Below are 18,695 nucleotides of genomic sequence, written 5' to 3'. Positions count from 1 at the left end.
TCACAGCACCCCCACCTCTTGGTACCAAAACCTGTTTGGGTTTGCTAAAGTTGCTGAAATGCAATATTCAAGAAATGGACGGGCTTCTACAATGGGGATTTATTAACTTAAAATTTACAGTTCTAAGGCCATGGAAATGTCCCAATTATGGCATCAACTGGATGGTACCTGGACTCTGAGGACAGGCTGCTGGCATCTGGGACACCTCTGTCACACGAACAGGCACGTGGTGACATCTGCTGCACCTTTGCTCCTGGGTTCTGGTTTCAGTGGCTCACTCAGCTCTTCCAGGGGCTTCTTCTCTCTAAACTCTCTCCTGGCGTTACTCTCTGTGCTCTCGCGGCTCTTTCTGTCCTTTATCCTCTGATAATGCACTCTACTAAAAAGGATTAAGACCCAACTTTAATGAGGAGGGTCACATTTCAAATTAAAATACCCTAACCCAAAGGTGACATTGTACAACATGTCAGCACCCAATGGAATGGATTAAAAGAACATGGCCAGTCATGCATCTATGTGATGATGTTAAGAATTACTGATGGCATATGTAGAATGGAATGATTTCTAAATGTTGTGTTAATTTCTTTTTTTTCTTTAATTAATGAAAAAAAAAAAAAAAAGAACATGGCCAGGGTGGGCCACGGTGGCTCGGCAGGTAAGAATGCTTGCCTGCCATGCCCGAGGACCCAGGTTCGATTCCCGGTGCCTGCCCATGTAAAAAAAAAAAAAAAAAGAACATGGCCTTTTCTGGGGTATATAACAGCTTCAAACCAGCGCAGAGTTCTTTATATATTCTGGATATTAAACCTTATTGGATATGTGGTTTCCAACTATTTTTCTTCTATTCTGTAGATTGCTTTTTTTTTTTTTTTCATTTAGAAAATAATTAGTTAGTGTCTTCTATGTGCCAGGCTGTTTGGGTGCTAAGGATACAACAGTAAACAAAACAATAAGAATCCTTTTCATGTGCTTTTTGGCTATTTGCATGTCTTCTTTGGAGAGATGTCCTTTCAAGTCTTTTGCCCATTATTATTATTTTTTTAACTTTTTTATTAATTAAAAAAAATTAACAAGCAAAACATTAAGATATCATTCCATTCTACATATACAATCAGTAATTCTTAATATATCACATAGTTGCATATTCATCATTTCTTAGAACATTTTTTTTTTTTTTATACATGGGCAGGCACCGGGAATCGAACCCGGGTCCTCTGGCATTCCAGGCAAGTGTTCTTGCCTGCTGAACCACTGTGGCCCACCCCTTAGAACATTTGCATCGATTTAGAAAAAGAAAGAAAAAGACAACAGAAAAAAATAAAACAATAACAGAGAAAAAAAAAGATTATACATACCATACCCCTTACCCCTCGCTTTCATTTACTACTAGCATTTCAAACTAAATTTATTTTAACATTTGTTCCCCCTATTATTTGTTTTTATTCAATATGTTCTACTCTTCTGTTGATATAGTAGCTAAAAGGAGCTTCAGACACAAGGTTTTCACATTCACAGAGTCTCATTGTGAAAGCTATATCATTGTTCAGTCATCAACAAGCAACATGGCTACTGGAACACAGCTCTACATTTTCAGACAGTTCCCTTCAGCCTCTCCGCTACATCTTGAACAACAAGCTGATATCTACTTAATGCATAAGAATAACCTCCAGGATAACCTCTCATCTCTGTTTGGAATTTCTCAGCCATTGACACTTAGTCTCATTTCACTCTTCCCCCTTTGGTGGAGAAGGTTCTCTCAATCCCTTGATGTTAATTCTCAGCTCATTCTAGGGTTTTTCTCAGTCCCTTGATCCTGAGTCTCAGCTCATTCCAGGATCTCTGTCCCACATTGCCAGGAAGGTCCACATCCCTGGGAGTCATGTCCCATCTAGACAGGGGGAGGGTGGTGAGTCTGCTTGCTGTGTTGGCTGGAGAGAGAGGCCACATCTGAGCAACAAAAGAGGCTCTCTTGGGGGTGACTCTTAGGCCTTAATTTTAAGTAGACTTGACCTATCCTTTGTGGGGTTAAGTTTCATATGAACAAACCCCAAGACTGGGGGCTCAGCCTATAGCTTTGGTTGTCCACACTGCTTGTGAGAATATCAAGAATTCAACCTGGGGAAGTTGAATTTCTCCCCACTCTCACAATTCCCCGAAGGGGGCTTGCAAATACTTTTCCAGTCACTGATCAAATCACTCTGGGATTCATCAGGGCATCACTCTGGACAAACCAACAAAATCTCATGTCCTACCTGAGATTCCAAATACTTATGACTTTCAATCAAACTATCTACATGAGTTATATTAGGACATGTTCTAGTCAAAATATAAATTTTATAACAAATAAACATTTTTTGCTTTAGTCTCACACATAAGGTGACATTTTAAAGTATTAATTATCATCTATTTTCAGCACCCTACAATAAAGACATTCCTTTGTTCTTCCTCATGCAAAAACATTTTTTTAATTTGTACATTGTACATTTCACTATTATTATGCACTCTAGGCATTCCTAGATTATACCATCTCAATCTTTACCATCTATCTTTCTTTCTGATTTCATTTATGTCCCAGCCCTCCTCCCTCTATAATTCTCACATGCAGCTTCATTCAGTGTTTTAACATAATTACATTACAGTTAGGTAGTACTGTGCTGTCCATTTCTGAGTTTTTATATTCAGTCCTGTTGTACAATCTGTATCCCTTCAGCTCCCATTACCCAATATCTCACCCTATTTCTATCTCCTGATGGTCTCTATTACCAAGGAAATATTCCAAGTTTGTTCACTAATGTCAGTTCATATCAGTGAGACCATACAGTATTTGTCCTTTTGTTTCTGGCTAATCACACTCAGCATAATGTCCTTAAGGTCCATTCATGTTGTTATATACTTCATAACTTTATTCTGTCTTACAGCTGTGTAATATTCCATCTTATGTAAATGTCACAGTTTGTGTAGTCAACCATCTGTTGATGGACATTTTGGCTGTTTCCATCTCTAGGTAATTGTAAATAATGCTGCTATAAACATTGGTGTGTAAATATCCATTTGTGTCCTTGGCCTCGTGTCCTTTGAGTAGAGACAGCATATAGATGGGTCCTGTTTTTTAATCCATTCTGCCAGACTATGTCTTTTGATTGGAGAGTTTAATCCATTAACATTCAGTGTTATTACTGCATGTGTAATACTTTCTTCTACTATTTTGCCTTCTGGGTTTTATATGTCATATCTAATTTTCCTTCTTTTTACCTTTACTCATAGTCTTCCTTTCTACACTCTTCTCCACACCTCTCTCTTCTGTCTTTGTATCTGTCTCTAGTGTTCCCTTTAGTATTTCTTGCAGAGCTGGTCTCTTGGTCACAAATTCTCTCAGTGATTTTTTTGTCTGAAAATGTTTTAATTTCTCCCTCATTTTTGAAGGACAGTTTTGCTGGATACAGAATTCTTGGTTGGGCAGTTTTTCTCTTTTAATAATTTAAATATATTATCCCACTGTCTTCTCACCTCCATGGTTTCTGCTGAGAGATCTGCACATAGTCTTATTGGGCTTCCCTTGTATGTGATGGATTGCTTTTCTCTTACTGCTTTCAATATCCTCTCTTTCTCTTTGACCTCTGACATTCTGATTATTAAATGTCTTGGAGTGTGTCTATTTGGATCTATTCTCTTTGGGGTACACTGCACTTCTTGGATCTGTAGTTTTAAGTCTTTCATAAGAGTTGGGAAATTTTCAGTGATAATTTCCTCCATTAGTTTTTCTCCTCCTTTTCCCTTCTCTTCTCCTTCTGGGACACCCATAACACATATATTCGTGTGCTTCATATTGTCTTTCAATTCCCTGAGTCCCTGCTCATATTTTTCCATTTTTTTCCTATAGTTTCTGTTTCTTGTCAGATTTCAGATGTTCCGTCTTCCAGTTTTGAAATCCTATGTTCTGTCTCTCGAAATCTACCATTGTAGGTTTCCATTGTTTTTTTAATCTCTTCTACTGTGTCTTTCATTCCCATAAGTTCTGTGATTTGTTTTTTCAGACTTTCAGTTTCTTCTTTTTGTTCTTTCCTTGCCTTCTTTATATCCTCCCTCAATTCATTGATTTGGTTTTTGATGAGGTTTTCCATGTCTGTTCGTACATTCTGAATTAATTGTTTCAGCTCCTGTATGTCATTTGAATTGTAGGTTTGTTCCTTTGACTGGGCCATATCTCCAATTTTCCTAGTGTGAATTGTTATTTTTTGCTGGCATCTAGGCATTTAATTACCTTAATTAGTTTATTCTGGAGATTGCTTTCACTTCTTTTATCTAGGGTTTTCTTGCTGGATGAATTTGTTGTTTATCTGTTCTTTGACATTCCATTCAGCTTTATCTGGACCTTTAGCTTAAGTTTTGTTTAACAGAGGAGAATTTTTCAGTTCTTGTTTTCTTGTTTCTTGCCCTGCTTGTGTGGTGCCTTTCTCCCCCCACACACTTTGGAGGGTCTACTTAGATATTATAGACCCCAGCCAGACTTTCCCAGACCAAACTGGCCTCCTGTCAGGAGGAAAGAGTCACCTGCATTGGTTTTCCCTGGGGGTGAGACCCAGCAGGTTGAAAGACTTTCCTGTGAAGTCTCTGGACTCTGTTCTTTTTATCCTGCCCTGTGTGTGGCACTTGTCTGACTGCAGGTCCCACCAGCATAAGATGATGCGGTACCTATAACTTTGGCAGACTCTCCCTGCTGGGGGTGTGGTGGAGACAGAGGAGAGGTTGTAGGCTGGTTTTAATGGCTTCAAATTACCAAGCCCTGGTGTCTGAATTCCTTGATGGAGGGATTCCACCTGAGTTGGGCTTCACCCCTCCCCTGGGGAAGGCACAGGCTCCAGATAAGCCCCCAAAAGAGCTCACTTCTGCCTATGACTGGGGCAGTTGCAGCCTGAAAATTCCTGCCGCTGTATCCAGAGGCAGTCAAGCCTTTGTAGACACAGCCACAAAAACCTCTGTTTCCTTTTTTTTTTTTGTCCCCCCCCCCCTTGTTCTGTCAGTCCTGCCCCCTTTGCTCTGGGGAAAAAATGAGCAACCTCCACTTTGATCAGGTTCACCTAAGCTGGGGGCCTATTTTTAGTAGTCAGAATTTGTTAATTAATTCCACAATTGATGTTTGATTGTGCCCAGTCCCTGCTGCTGGTAAAGTCCTTTCCTTTCCCCTCTGGGAAGCGGCCTGTGGGGGAGGGACACTGGCCACCGCAGCTTTGGGAACTCACTGTTCAGGGGGGTGCTCACAGTGGGTCCAGCTGGTCCAGACTGGGGTACGCTGTGTGTCTGGTCACTGACGTGGCCCCAGGAGCTGTTCTGTACTGTTTCTGGTTATTTAGTAGTTGTTCTGGAGGATGAACTAAAACATGCACATTGTTCAGCCTCCATCTTGACCCGGAAGTCCCTGCCCATTATTTTTAATAAAACTTTTTAAAATTATGAAATATGAAAAAAGCAATAAATTTCAAAGTACATTGTAATAAGTAGTTATAGGACAGATTTTAGAATTTGATGTGGGTTACAGTTCAACAATTTTATATTTTTCCTTCTAGCTGCTCCAAGGCACTGAAACTTAAAGAAATTTCAATATAATGATTCAGCAGTCATACTCATTTGTTAAACCTTATCTTCTCTCTTATACCTGCTCCTTCACCTTTGATCTTTCTCCTAATCTTTAGGGGTATTTGGGCTATGCCTATTCTAACTTTTTCATGTTGGAAGGGATTGTCCACAATATGGGATGGGGGATGGAACTAGTTGATGTTCTGGCGAGGTTGGCCCCTCTGCATTTCAGGACTTATCTGGGTTGGAAACCTATCTGGAAGCTGTAGGTCTCAGAAAAGTAATCTTAGGGCATGAATTTATTGTAGCGTCTCAATCAGAGCCCTGGGTGTTCTTTAGGGTCAACAGGAATGGTGTTAGGTGGAGTTTGGCAAACGGTGGCAATTAACAATAACTAGCTGAAGCATGTGGCAGAGTAGCCCCCAGAATTGCCTCTTGACTGTATCTGAACTCTTAGTCACTCATGCTTTATTTGAACTCTCTTAGCCACTGATACCTTATTTAATGACATTTCTTTTCCCCTTTTGGGTGAGGAAGGTGTTGTCAGTCCCACAGTGCCAGGGCCAGGCTCATCCCTGGGAGTCATGTCCCACATTGTAAGGGAAACTTTCACCCCTGGATGTCATGTCCCATGTAGGGGGGAGGGCAATGATTTTCCTTGCAGAGTTGGGCTTAGAGAGAGAGGCCACATATGAGCAACAAAAGAGGTCCTCTGGAAGTAACTCTTAGGCATAACTGTAAGTAGGCTTAGCTTCTCTGCCACAGAAATAAGTTATTTTTTTTGTATTGCAAATATATTAACTTAATTATTATTTCTTTTTTTATTTATTCATTAATTAAAATATTTAACAAACCAAATAAAATATATATAATCAGTAATTCACAATATCATCACTTTGTTGCATATTCATCATTTCTTAGAACATTTGCATTAATTCAGAAAAAGAAATAAAATGAACACAGGAAAGAAAAAAAAGATTATACCTACCATACCCCTTACCCCTTGCTTTCATTGATCACTAGCAAAAATAAGTTTTATAATAGCGATCTCAAGATCAAGGGCTTGGCCTATTCACTTGGGAGTTCCTAACGTTTGAGAGAGTATCAGGGGTTTCCCTGGTGGTAAAGTTTAATATAGTTCCATATTTTTCTCTTGTCCCTTAAGGGACTTTGCCAATACTTTTTAATTATCTGCCCAACATACTCTGGGATGTATCTGGGCATTACATTAAGCTCTACAGAATTACAAGCCCTCATTCCCATTCTGGACTCCATGAGTTTAGGTTGTTTAAACGAGCTATCCAGACAGGTTGAGTTAGAGTATGTGTTAAAGTAAATTTAGGTTTTGGATAAAATAAACCTTTCTTCCTTTGGTCTCATACAGTAGGTGAAATTCTAAAATACAGACAGTGTCATCCTTTACCCTGTATTGTGATCCATCTTAGTCCTGACCAGGTGGACTTCATTCTTATCTCGGTTGAAGTCTGATCTCTCTTTTGGTTTCTTTAACAGTTGTGGTATGTGGCAATGCTGACTTTCAGAGCTGCAGAACTCCAACTGTGAGTCTCAGGTGTTACATAAGTCCATTCTGTATGTTGTCTTTTTATATTTGTGATGAAATCCTTTTTTTCACACAAAAATTTGATGAAGTCCTATTTATCTATTTTTTTCTTTTGTTGCTCATGCTTTGGTGTCAATCTAAGAAACTGTTGCCTAACACAAGGTCCTGAAGGTGCTTCCCTATGTTTTCTTATGGGCATTTTATAGTTTTGAATCTTGTATTTATGGTCTTTGATCCCTTTTGAGTTAATTTTTCTGTATATGGTGTGAGGTAGGGGTTCATTCATCCTTTTCATATGGATATCCAGTTCTCCTAGCAACATTTGTGAAGGAGACCATTCTTTCCCAATTGAGTGGACTTGTCACCCTTGTCAAAATCAACTGGCCATAGATGTGAGGAGTTCATTCTGGATTCTCAGTTCTAGTCCACTGGTCTCTGTGTCTATGTTTATGCCAGTATCACACTGCTTTAATTACTGTAGCTTTGTAGTAGGCTTTGAAATCAGGAAGTGTGAGTCCCACAACATTGTTCTTCTCTTTCAAGATTGTTTTGGCTGTTCAAGGCCCCTTACAATCCATATGAATTTGAGGATCAGCTTTTCTGGTTCTGCAAAAAAGGCTGCTGGAATTTTTATAGGGATTGCTTAGAATCTGTAGATTGCTTTAGGCAATATTAACATTTTAACCATATTGAGCCTTCCAATCTGTGAAGGCAGGATGTCTTTATGTAGGTCTTCTTTAATTTCTTTCAGCAATGTTGTATAGTTTTCAGAGTACAAATCTTTCACCCTTTGGTTAAATTTATTTCTAGATTTTTTTTCTTTTGGATACCAAATGGAATTGTTTTCCTGATTTTTTTTTTTTGCAAATTATTCATTTCTCCTGAATAGAAATTCAAATGACTTCTGCATGTTTATCTTGTATCTTGCAACTTTGCTGAATTCATTGATAAATTCCCATAGCTTTCTTAGGGATTATTTGGTATTTTCTATATACAGGATCATGTAATTTGTGAATATGGAGTAATTTGACTTTTTCCTTCCCAAATTTGGATGCCTTCTATTTCTTTCTCTTGCCTGATACACTGGCTAGAACTTCCAGTACAGTGTTGAATAATACTGGTGACAGTGGGCATCCTTGTCTTGTCCCTGATCTTAGGGGGGAAGCTTTCAGCCTTTCACCATTGAGCATAATATTTGCTGTGCTTTATATATATATATGTCTATTTTCACTTTGAACAAGTTCCCTAGTTTTCTGAGTGTTTTTTTTATCATGAAAGAATGTTGGATTTTGTTCAATGCCTTTTCTGTGTCAATGAGACCTTCCATAAAGGAAGGTGCTGTGCCAGTTCGAAAGGATGTATGTACCCTAGTAAAGCCAGGTTTTAATCCTAATCCCATTTTTTAAAGGCAGCCGTTTCTTCTAATCCCTATTCAGTACTATATGATGGAAACTTTAATTAGATCATCCCCATGGAGATGTGACTCAATCAATGTGGGTGTTAAATTGGATTAGGTGGAGACATGTTTCCACCCATTCCAGGTGGGTCTTGATTGGTTTTACTGGAATCTTTTAAAAAGAAGAAGCACTTTGGAAAAAGCTAGAGAATGACAAGAGTGAGAGCCAGGAGACTCAGAGCAGAGAACGACAGAGCCATGCCATGAGAAAGCTGCAACAGAGAGTTCTGCAGAACCATGAGGCAGAGTCTGGTAGCCAGTGACTTTTCAAGATGAAGAAGGAAAACACCTCCTGGGGAGCGGAGAGGAAGCTAGCAGATGATGCTGTGTTCACCATGTGCCCTTCCAGCCAACAGAGAAACCCTGACCTTGTTTGCCATGTGCCTTTCCACTTGAGAGAGAAACCCTGAACTTCATCAGCCTTCTTGAATCAAGGTATCTTTCCATGGAGCCTTAGATTGGACATTTCTATAGATTTGCTTTAACTGGGACATTTCCATGGGCTAAAAACTGTTAACTTGCAACTTATTAAATTCCCCTTTTTAAAAGTCATTCCATTTCTGGTGTATTGTATTCTGTCAGCTAGCAAACTAGAACATTGGCTTTTCTATTTCTGCAAAAAAGATGGTTGGAATTTTGATTGGGATTGCTCACAATCATATTTTTAATTTCTAAGCACTCTTGTGGTCTCTAAATTTTCCTTTTTTATAGCACCCCGTTTTTTGTTTCATGAATATGAAGTTCTCTCCTTTTTTGAGGACATTAATGAACGTTTTTTTCTAAGTTGACTTCTCCCAATGCACCCTGTCCCCTCCCGGCCTGTTTTGTCTCTGTTTTTCACATCACAGATGTCCTCCAGAGGTCTGAGCATCCTGCTGGCTGCTCAGGCTAAAGAGTAGTGACTAATGGGCGGGCCTCGTCAGCTCTGAGCTTTACCTTACAGCCACCCGGTGAGAAACCACCACCAGGATCTCCTGGCTGATCAGATTCTCCAGCGAAAAGCCCTCCAATGTCCCGCTGGAGGGGAGAGGCCCAGCTGGCAGTTTCTGGGAACTGAGGGAGTGCGGGGCGGGGGGGTCTTGGGGCTCAGTGGACTATGTAAACATGCACTGGATGCTCCTTTTCTCTGCATGGACCTTCCACCCCACCAGACTGAGTCCCCCAGTCCACATGCCCCTGTTTGGCTCACTCCAGAGACGCCCCCATCCTCTGCCTGGTGTGGTGGGCCAGAAGCTGCCTATGGGGGGCTGGTTCTCTGCCAGATTTCCACCCACTCCGAGCTCAGCTGCCCTGCCTGCTCTGGGAGGACCAGAGTTCTCCCTGGGTCCATTCTCACGGACTTTAATCCTGGGGGGTAATTCCACGGGGTGAGGGTAGGGGCAGCTCAGCAAACCCTGGGGAGATGCCCAGCAGCAGCTGTCATGGACCTAATTTGCCACCTAAGAACTTTAATCCTTGGGTTTGTCTGTCCTGGGCAGCTTCTGTCTTCAGAAATCTCTCGGCTGTAAGTAACTCTAGTCAGCATGAAGCTTTATCACCAACATCTAAATCTGCTGATGGCACTTCGGCTATTACCCAACACCTGGGTTGACTGCTAACTCTTGGAAAGAAACAAACACTCTCCTGTTTCGGGGTACAGGGGGCTGTGCTGGTGCTGGAGGAGGCCAGGGTGGGAGCCTCTGGGAGGGAGGAAACCAACTCCGACCAGGAGCGGAGGTGCCAGAGACCCCCAGCGCCACCCCTGCCATGGCACTGGGCACCTGTCCACCTCACCTGGACAGGGCGGCCTCCCTGGGGCAGGAGCTGCGGCGCATGTGCTAATAAACCATGGGGCAGACTGCACACGGCTTCTCTCCACTGAAAGGAGCGGACGTGGGGCTCCCCGACAGGAAACAGATCTGTCCAGGCCGCTGGTGTGGTTTCCTCCCTGCCATCCTCTCACTGGGGCTTGTCAAGTTTCCCCAGTCCTCCCAGGGTCCCCATTTCTTCTCCCAGCCCTCGGGTCCCTCGCTGACCCCCTTAGGAGGCTCCCACTCCTAGGGCTGGAAGAAGAGCCTGAAGGTCCCAGGGGCTGGCTCCCTGGTCCAAGAAAGTGCTGTCCAGGCCCCAGGGCCCCATAGGAAAACTCAAAACCTTCTAGAATCCCCTCTCTGGGCCTGGACAGTCAGAGAAGCTGCCCCAGCCCTATCTGCCAAGGGCTTCCCAGGGTACCACCTGCACTCCCAGCCCCCCCCCCCCCATCTCCCCATTGCAGCCTCCCACCCCTCAGCCCATGGCCTCAGAACCCTCCTTGGCTCTCGTTCACACTCCCTCTTTACTGGCTCACTATCCCTGCTGTAACAGGTCACCCCAAATTTAGTGACTTAAAATGCATTAATTGTCCTGAAGTTCGGGGGTCAAAAGTCTGATACAGCTCTCACTGGGCAAAAATGTAAGTTGTTAGCAGGTTTCCTTCCTGGAAGCTCTCAGGAGGAATTTGCTTCCTTGGCTTTTCCTGATTGCTTGGTTCCTGCCCCTTCATCCATCTTCCAGGTCTGCAGCCGAGGGCTGAGTCGTTTTCACGTTGCATCACTCTTGCCTCCTCCTCCACTTCTTCTTTTTTAATCTCCCACCATTTTTTCTTGACAAAGTAATTCAGTCTGGGCAAATCATTAGGAAAACTCTGTCAAAACTAAATAGTTTCCTGTATTTCTTCACTTATAGGTCTCTGAGTGATAGTGAGTTCCAATCCATGGAAAAAGTATTCAGTATAGCACTTTATCCACATACTTAAAACCTAACCTCACAAGTGGTTTGAAATGAATTATACCTGAAACGACTGCAGGTGATGCAAACAGTGGCACATGGATTCATCATTTTCAAACAGCGTAACGTGCAACTCAAGTAGGATTCGTTAAGTTCCTGTTTCATAAACACGTTGTCTCTGCATTTCTGAAAGCCAAGGGGTGACGAGAGAAGGCTTGTGGGCCCCTGGATGTGTGCTCGCGCTTCTGAAAAATGAGATAAACCAGATTCAACCCCATCACACGGTGTTGAGTACTTTCAAACTCTGACATCTGTGCATTTCACTTGTTTGATTATTTAAAGTAAATAATTGACTTTAGATTAATACGTGTGAGGTGTGAGTGACATCTTCATGAGAATTTAAAGCAGAGTAAGTTTAAAAGTCAACCAGCGTTCATGCTCTGAGGTTTGCCTCCCTGGAATGTATAGCTCCTGTAGGGTTCCCAGGTCAGATGAGTCCTGAAACCCAGAGGGACCAGCCTCTCCAAGATTATTGATTGATGACATCCTCTTATCCTTTAGTGTCGACACCCCTTCTCAACATGAAAAAGCCTGAACAGGTATTGTCCAAAGATGCATATAGATTGGGAGAAGGATTAAAGGAGAAGGAGGAAGTATAATAGAGAGAACAGGATTTAACAAACGAGTGTGGCTGCTGAATCACTATACTAATATTCCTTCTGGCCTCTAGTGTTTTGGAGCAGCTAGAACGAAGACTCTGAGATGGTGGAATGGTCGCCCATGACAAACTCTGGAATTGGTTTGAAAACTACTTGTTGAAGTGTGTTTTGAAAAGTATTGCTTTTTTCTTTCTTTGCTTTGTATATGGATTATATCTTTTTAATTTGATTTTTTTTTTTTTTTTTTTTTTTTACATGGGAAAGCCCTGGGAATTGAACCCAGGTCTCTGGCATGGCAGGCGAGAACTCTGCCACTGAGCCACCATTGTCCGTCCTGTATATGGGTTATATTTTATGATAAAAAAAAGTTAACCAAAGGAATCCATGAACCATCCACATGCCCATGAGTGGTGACAGCAGGGAGGGCCTGTCACACTGCTTGGTTACTTCGAGTTTCAGAGGGCTGTGGAGGAGAATTTACCCTACCAATCTAAAAAAAGAATTCATTCCTACTTTGGGCCTGCTCACAATCCAAACTGGAAACAAACTACCCTCCATATATAAAAGTAAGTTTTATAGTTTGGTCTCAGAACTTTTATCCTTTCCCCAGGCTTTGCTGGGATGGTCCTGATAGAAACAAAGGCGAGATAAAAATTCAATGTAAAAGTTTTTTTTCACGGATTGACAATCAACAAATACTCTACAGAGCACTTACTCCACATTCCTAGCAGTGCTTTCTAAAACCCCAGGTGAGGGCAGGGATACTGTCTTCATTTATTTTTTTAAAATATCTTTACTGAGACATCTTCATGTACATCCAATCTACCAAAGTAAACAATCAATTTCTCACGATATCAGCACATAGTTGTGTATTCATCACCATGATCATTTTTAGAACATTTGTATCACACCAGAAAAAGAAATAAAAAGAAAGAAGAAAAAGCTCATCCATCCCAGACCCCTAACCCCTCTCCCTGACTGACCACTAGTATTTCCACCTGCCCTTTTTTGTATCCCTTATCTCCCCCCATCTCCTATTACTTATTCAATTTGTGTCCTTATTTTTTTTTTAACTCATCTGTCCATGCCCTGGACAAAGGGAGCAGCAGCCATGAGGTTTTCACAGTTGCCTGGTCACACTGTAATAGCTGTAGTTATACAACACAGGCGTGTGGCAAACACCAAACAGAAGCCAACCAGCCCAGCCTGAGCAGGTGCGCTCAGCCACCTTCCAAAGGCTTCCTCTTCCAAAGCACTTGAGATGCCCGGAGGGAGCCCACGCCCAGGCCACCGTGGGCATCCTGGAGACAGCTTGTGTCAGGGCTTTGTTGGCAGTGTTTTCCATTTGCCCAAGTGGTACCCACTGTCACCTGTGACAGGAATGCCAACTTTGAGTTCCCTTTGCCTCATTAATGGAATATTGAGGCAATTAGTGACAGCTACAGCAGCAAAGGGGACAGACCGTCCTTCAGTGGCGACACGTCTTGGTGCGTGCATTGCGTTGTCGGGCTGGGGCTGCTGCTGCAGAAACGTTGGCTGCTCCCAAAGCACTGTCAGGGTGAGGGGCATCTCCACTTGAGGTGGTGTGATCAGCGACAGCACTGAGGGACTGGTTCACCCATGGCCAGAGACGCATGCTCGTGCGGTGACATAAAATGCCATCACTCCACCTGGGATGGTGTGTTAGTTTGGAAGCTGCTGGAGCGCGATATACCAGAACTGGAATGGCTTTTAAAAAGGGGAATTTCATAAGTTACACGTTTACAGTTCTAAGCCTATAAAAATGTCCAAACTAAGGCATCCAGGGAAAGATACCTTAATTCAAGGAAGGTCGATAGGTTAAGAACACCTCTGTTTGTTTAACATCTCATGGTGATGTCTGCTGGGCTCCAAGCATCTCCAGACATCTCTGTCTCTGTTCTCTGACTGTCAGCTCTATTCTGAAGTTTCTGTTTGCTCTGTCATTTCTGTGTGTCTCCAAAATGTTCCCCCTTTTAAAAGACTCCAGTAAACTAGTCAAGACCCACCTGGAATGGGTGCTGTCACATCTCCGTCTACTCTAAGGTCACACCCACAATTGCCCATGTCACATCTCCGTGGACATAATCTAATCCAAAATTTCATGCTACAGGATTGAATCAGGATTAAAAGAAGGCTGCTCCTACAAAATTGGATCAGGATTAAAGCATGGCTTGTCTGGGGTACATAGTACTTTCAAACTGGCATGGGCCCCATTGACCCTGGACAGCTATCCTTCCCATCAAACTCATCCTTTCCTCAGTGTCAGTGGAGGAAAGCTGAGGCACAGAGAACTTTGCTCTGAAATCCAATTTCTGCAGGACCTAGAGGTCCTATCCTCCTCTTTTCTGGGCCTTCCTGGCATTCTCTCCTCGGTGGTGGACTCACAGGATACCCCCAACCTTTGTTACAGTAAGTGACCGGTTGGTCCAGCAGAAGTGCTCTGATGCTGTCCCACGGAGGCTTGGTGGCAATCCCCCCCACGGCCACTCCCAGGTCCCATCTCCCTGCCACGGGAACCACTTCTCCCTCTTCCACTTTTAGGGACCCTTGCAATTCCACGGGGCACACTGGGTAACGCGGCCCCTCCCCCATGGCAGGTTAGCAAGCCAGACTTCATCTGCCTTGGCCACCCCCCCACCCCACCCCACCCCACCCCTGTCTGGCTGGAAGGCCGGGACCCTCCGTAGTTCTCCTCAGGAACCATCAGCGTGCAAGGCTGGGGGCTGGGGGGTGGGGGCTGGGGGGTGGGCCCGGCCAGCTGGAGTCCCGCAACCTCTGCGCCGGGCGTGGAGACTCGGGGGCACAGAGGTGGGGGGGGGGGGTGGCGCGTGGTCACCCCGCGATCAGGCAGGTCGCGGGTCGGAGTGCTGCCGCCCTGTCCCGCGGAGGCCCTGCCTGCAGCCCGCGGGGCTGTGGCGGCGCCGCGACCCCCCGGCCCCCTGGCCCCCGCGCGCACACGTCGCCGCAGAGCCGCTGCCTCGGGACTCAGGACCCAGCCGCGCACCCAAAGCTCCGCGCTCCCCCCCCCCCCCCCCCCCGCTGCAGCCCCGAGGGGGCGGCTGCATCCCGGCCCTGCCCTGCGGTCCTGCGGGACCCGGGACGCAGAGGCCGCGACCGGGACGTGGGTCACCCAGAAAAGAAGGGATTCGGGCTCCGGGGTGCGTGTCCCGAGAGGGCCCCGCAGGGGAAGGCCGCCCCGCACCCAGAGGGCCGCGCGGAGAGGCCCCCATCGCAGCACGCCCCGCGAGCCCCCAGCCCAGGGGGCCGAACCTGGTGGCGCGGAGGGGCTCGTGGAGTGCGGTGGGGGGCGGAGGGCGAGAGCATCAGGGGAGAGGGTGCAGGTGCCAGGGGCCTGGGGGCTTCCCGCCCTCAGCCCCCTGCCCTGCTCTCACGCCCCGAAGTGCGACCGTCCACTTCAGGGTGGCACAGCTGAGAGCCGGGAGGGCGGGGCCCGGGAGGCAGAGGACTCGCTGCTCTCCAGGTGCGCTCAGGGGCGGCCCCAGCCCATCCACCACCCCACCCCGAGGGGCCACAGCCGCCCGCCTTCGCACCCCCTCCACCCCACCCCACCCACCCCCGTCTCCCAGGGCAGGGGGAAGTTACCTTCTGCCAGGTGCCTTGTGAGAAATTAGGAAGCCTGGCATTGCCCCTGGTCACAGGCCAGACCTGCGGCTTTTCCAGCACCCCAGACTCAGGGGAAGGGCACAGGGACCTGCGGGGCATGTGTGCGGTGGTGGGTGTTGGCACAAACTCACCTGCCCGGTGGGGCACACACCTGGCCAGGCTGCGGCACCTCTGGCTTCCGGAGCACTCCCCGACTCCTGGGGCACTCACAGCAGAGACCAAGTGCCCGGAGGCAGGCGGAGGCAGCCCAGGAGAGAGGCTGCAGACCCCGGGTGGGGGGAGGGGGCCCTGGAGGCGGGGAGGGAGAGTTAGCAGGAAGTCAGATTTGATGATTTTTGATCAATGAATGGCACCGTTTCCTTCCACCCCCACCCCCTCCCATCCCCGCACACACAATGCACTCCCCACACACAAACCTGGTCACCCCAGAAACCTCCATGGCTCCTCCTTGCTCCTAGAATTTTCCTTCCCCAACGCTTGGGGAACACAATTTTGCTACAAGGACTAGGCAAAGCCGCTATACCCAGTGTGGTTTGCTCAGCAGGACACAGATGGGCGGCCTGAGGCCCGGCTAAAAAGCACAAAGCCAGCAGGGACCTCACCAGGGGACAGGGCCCGGCCTTCCAGCTACTTCCCGGAGCCGGAGCCGTGGGCGGAGGCCAGCCCTGCCTCCCCCTGGACGGAGACCCCGCCCTTCAGCAGCATCCTCCCCCCTCCTCCTCCCTCCCCCGCAGCCCGGCCCCTCTCCCCTCCCCCAGCTGGGCAGCACGCAGCGCCTCAGGCCCCAGGACTGTCCTCGGGGCCTCTGCACACTTTGTCTCTGTGCTAGGGACATGCTCACACCCTCAGCATGGCCGGCTCCTTCGCATCCTCTCGGCCACAGCTCACACGCCACTTCCTCTGTCCCCTCGTTGTCCTCTGTCCCCTTGTTGTCCGCCACTCCCTGGCCAATCCTGCCCAGCCGGAGGCCTCCCAGCCTGGGGGTGGCGGCACCTCAACCACCATTCCAAAATCAGAAAGTTCAGAAACACAAAATGTTTTCTATATGTTATCCTATAGTTTCATAGTTTTAGCTCTTATATTTAGATCCTTGATCCATTTTCTTTTTTACATTCCATTCACATTTATTTTTCGTTTTTAGTATGCTCACAGAGCATCAGAACACCTTAAGCAGGAGTTTAATAGCAATTTTTGCAAGCAGAGTTACATTTCATCTGGGAGTGAAACTGTCACAGCTTCTCCACTATCTATAAAACCTAAGGGACAAGAGTCTGCACAAAAGCATTGCCAAGGAAGGTGGGTTTTTTCCCTTTAGTCTCAGCGATGACTGGAAAAGAAAGCACTGTCTGCTGTAATGAAAAAAAAAAAAACATACACAATATATACAGTAGCCATTCCACTTACCACAGCTTGGTTGAGTTTAAAATTTGTGTTTAAAAGGGCCAAAAGAACTGCAATTTTACAAAAATGGGGAGGATGGAAAGTTTCAAGCTTCGTGTACTCCTGGATATCAAGATTTGTTTTTATACAATAGTCACAGTTAAAGACACTTCTGGTAAAACATAATTACACTTTATTAAGGTCATAGACCAGCAACGAACAGTAAAGTCTATACAACTTGTGGTTCTATTTAATCACGGAATGGCACAGCTAATATGAGATAAATGAAAAGTTCCTATGGTTTAAATGAACTCCTAAAACTATGATTATTTTTTTAAAAATCTGGGAATTGGTAGTGGTGTAAACCTGCCTCACAAAATACATTATGGTAACTTTTCTTTAAAAAAAAAAAAAAGACTAAGCCTTTACACAGCATTTCAAGTGGGACACCTTGGCAATTTTATGTACCACTTAGATTTCCCCACTGTGGCCCCTATCCATGGCTTTTGATATCCCTTATTGACCCACCCGTCTCTTCTACATATGGGCACGTCCACAGATGATCAAGAAAGTTAACATTTTTGAATAAACAGGCAAAGTATGCAAAATCATTAGTACTGGTGCAAAAATAAAAAATAAAAGAGAAATAGGCAGAGGAAGGTTTTAAGCTCCACCTGTTGAATGGCAGGAACAGAATGATTGAGATGGGATCTGTGAGGAGGGGGGAAAAGGACAACACAATTTGCTGCAAAAAAAAAAAAAAAAAACTAAACTAAAAAAAAGACATCTTTAGATTTGATCCCTGGTTGTAGCTAAATCCTCCCAAACCAGTACGTGACACCACTCCAACAACCAAACGGGGGTTGAGGGGAGAAAATGTTCTTATTATCCCCCCAAAATTGTCCTCTTCTCTGCGACTGCCGCTGGGGGCTTCTCGGCTGGAGTGCAGCTGGGTCTCCTGTGGGCGCTGCTCTGCCAGTGACATCATGCTGGCCCTGCTGGCCTGGCCGGAGGGCGGCTCCTTGACATTTGAGTTCATTTTTGTGTAGGGTGTGAGGTAGAGGTCTAACTTCATTCTTTTGCAGGCAGATTTCCAGTCTTCCCAGTGCCACCTGTTGAGGAGACCACTCTTTCTCCATTGTATGTTCTTAGCACCCTTGTGGAAAATCAGTTGGCCAGAGATATGTGGGTCTCCCAGACTCTCACTTCAGTTCCACTGGTCTATATGTCTACCACACTGTTTTGGTTACCGTAGCTTTGTAGTACAATTTAAAATCGGGAAGTGTGAGTCTTCCAAGTTTGTTCTTCTTTCTTCAAAATTATTTTGGCTCTTTGGGGCCCCCTGCAGTTCTATATCAACTTGAGGATGGGCTTTTCCATTTCACTTGGAGACATTTAAAAATACTTGGTTTTGGGGTGCTGCTCCAGGGGATGCACTGAGTAGCATATTGTTTATTACTTATCTATTGCTGTGTAACAAGTACCCCCCCAAATTGGGAGCTGTGTGGCGGCTGGCTTCCCCCAGAGCAGGTGACTCATGGGCGGGCAAGGCCGAAGGCACACTGGGTCGTGTGACCTAGCCACACAAGTCACACGCCACTCCCCCAACATCCTATGGTTGCACAAGTCAACCCTATTTACTGTGGCAGCGGGAACTGCACAGGGGCAGGAGAGC

General features: G+C 45.5%; 1 long non-coding RNA gene across 1 annotated transcript; it reads right to left on the bottom strand.

Annotated features, from left to right (window-relative positions):
- Positions 1 to 13,027: 13,027 nt before the first annotated feature.
- On the bottom strand, positions 13,028 to 16,271 carry LOC143663445 (uncharacterized). Its single transcript, XR_013165908.1, has 3 exons — positions 16,057 to 16,271; positions 15,620 to 15,728; positions 13,028 to 13,723 (listed from the first exon to the last, which is right to left on the bottom strand). It is a non-coding gene; the product is annotated as an uncharacterized LOC143663445 (long non-coding RNA).
- Positions 16,272 to 18,695: the final 2,424 nt, after the last annotated feature.

The sequence above is a fragment of the Tamandua tetradactyla genome, chromosome 19, assembly GCF_023851605.1.
Source record: "Tamandua tetradactyla isolate mTamTet1 chromosome 19, mTamTet1.pri, whole genome shotgun sequence".
NCBI classification, from domain to species: Eukaryota; Metazoa; Chordata; class Mammalia; order Pilosa; family Myrmecophagidae; genus Tamandua; species Tamandua tetradactyla.
Note: the sequence above shows the minus strand (reverse complement) of the source record. Positions and strands in the feature narration are given on the sequence as shown.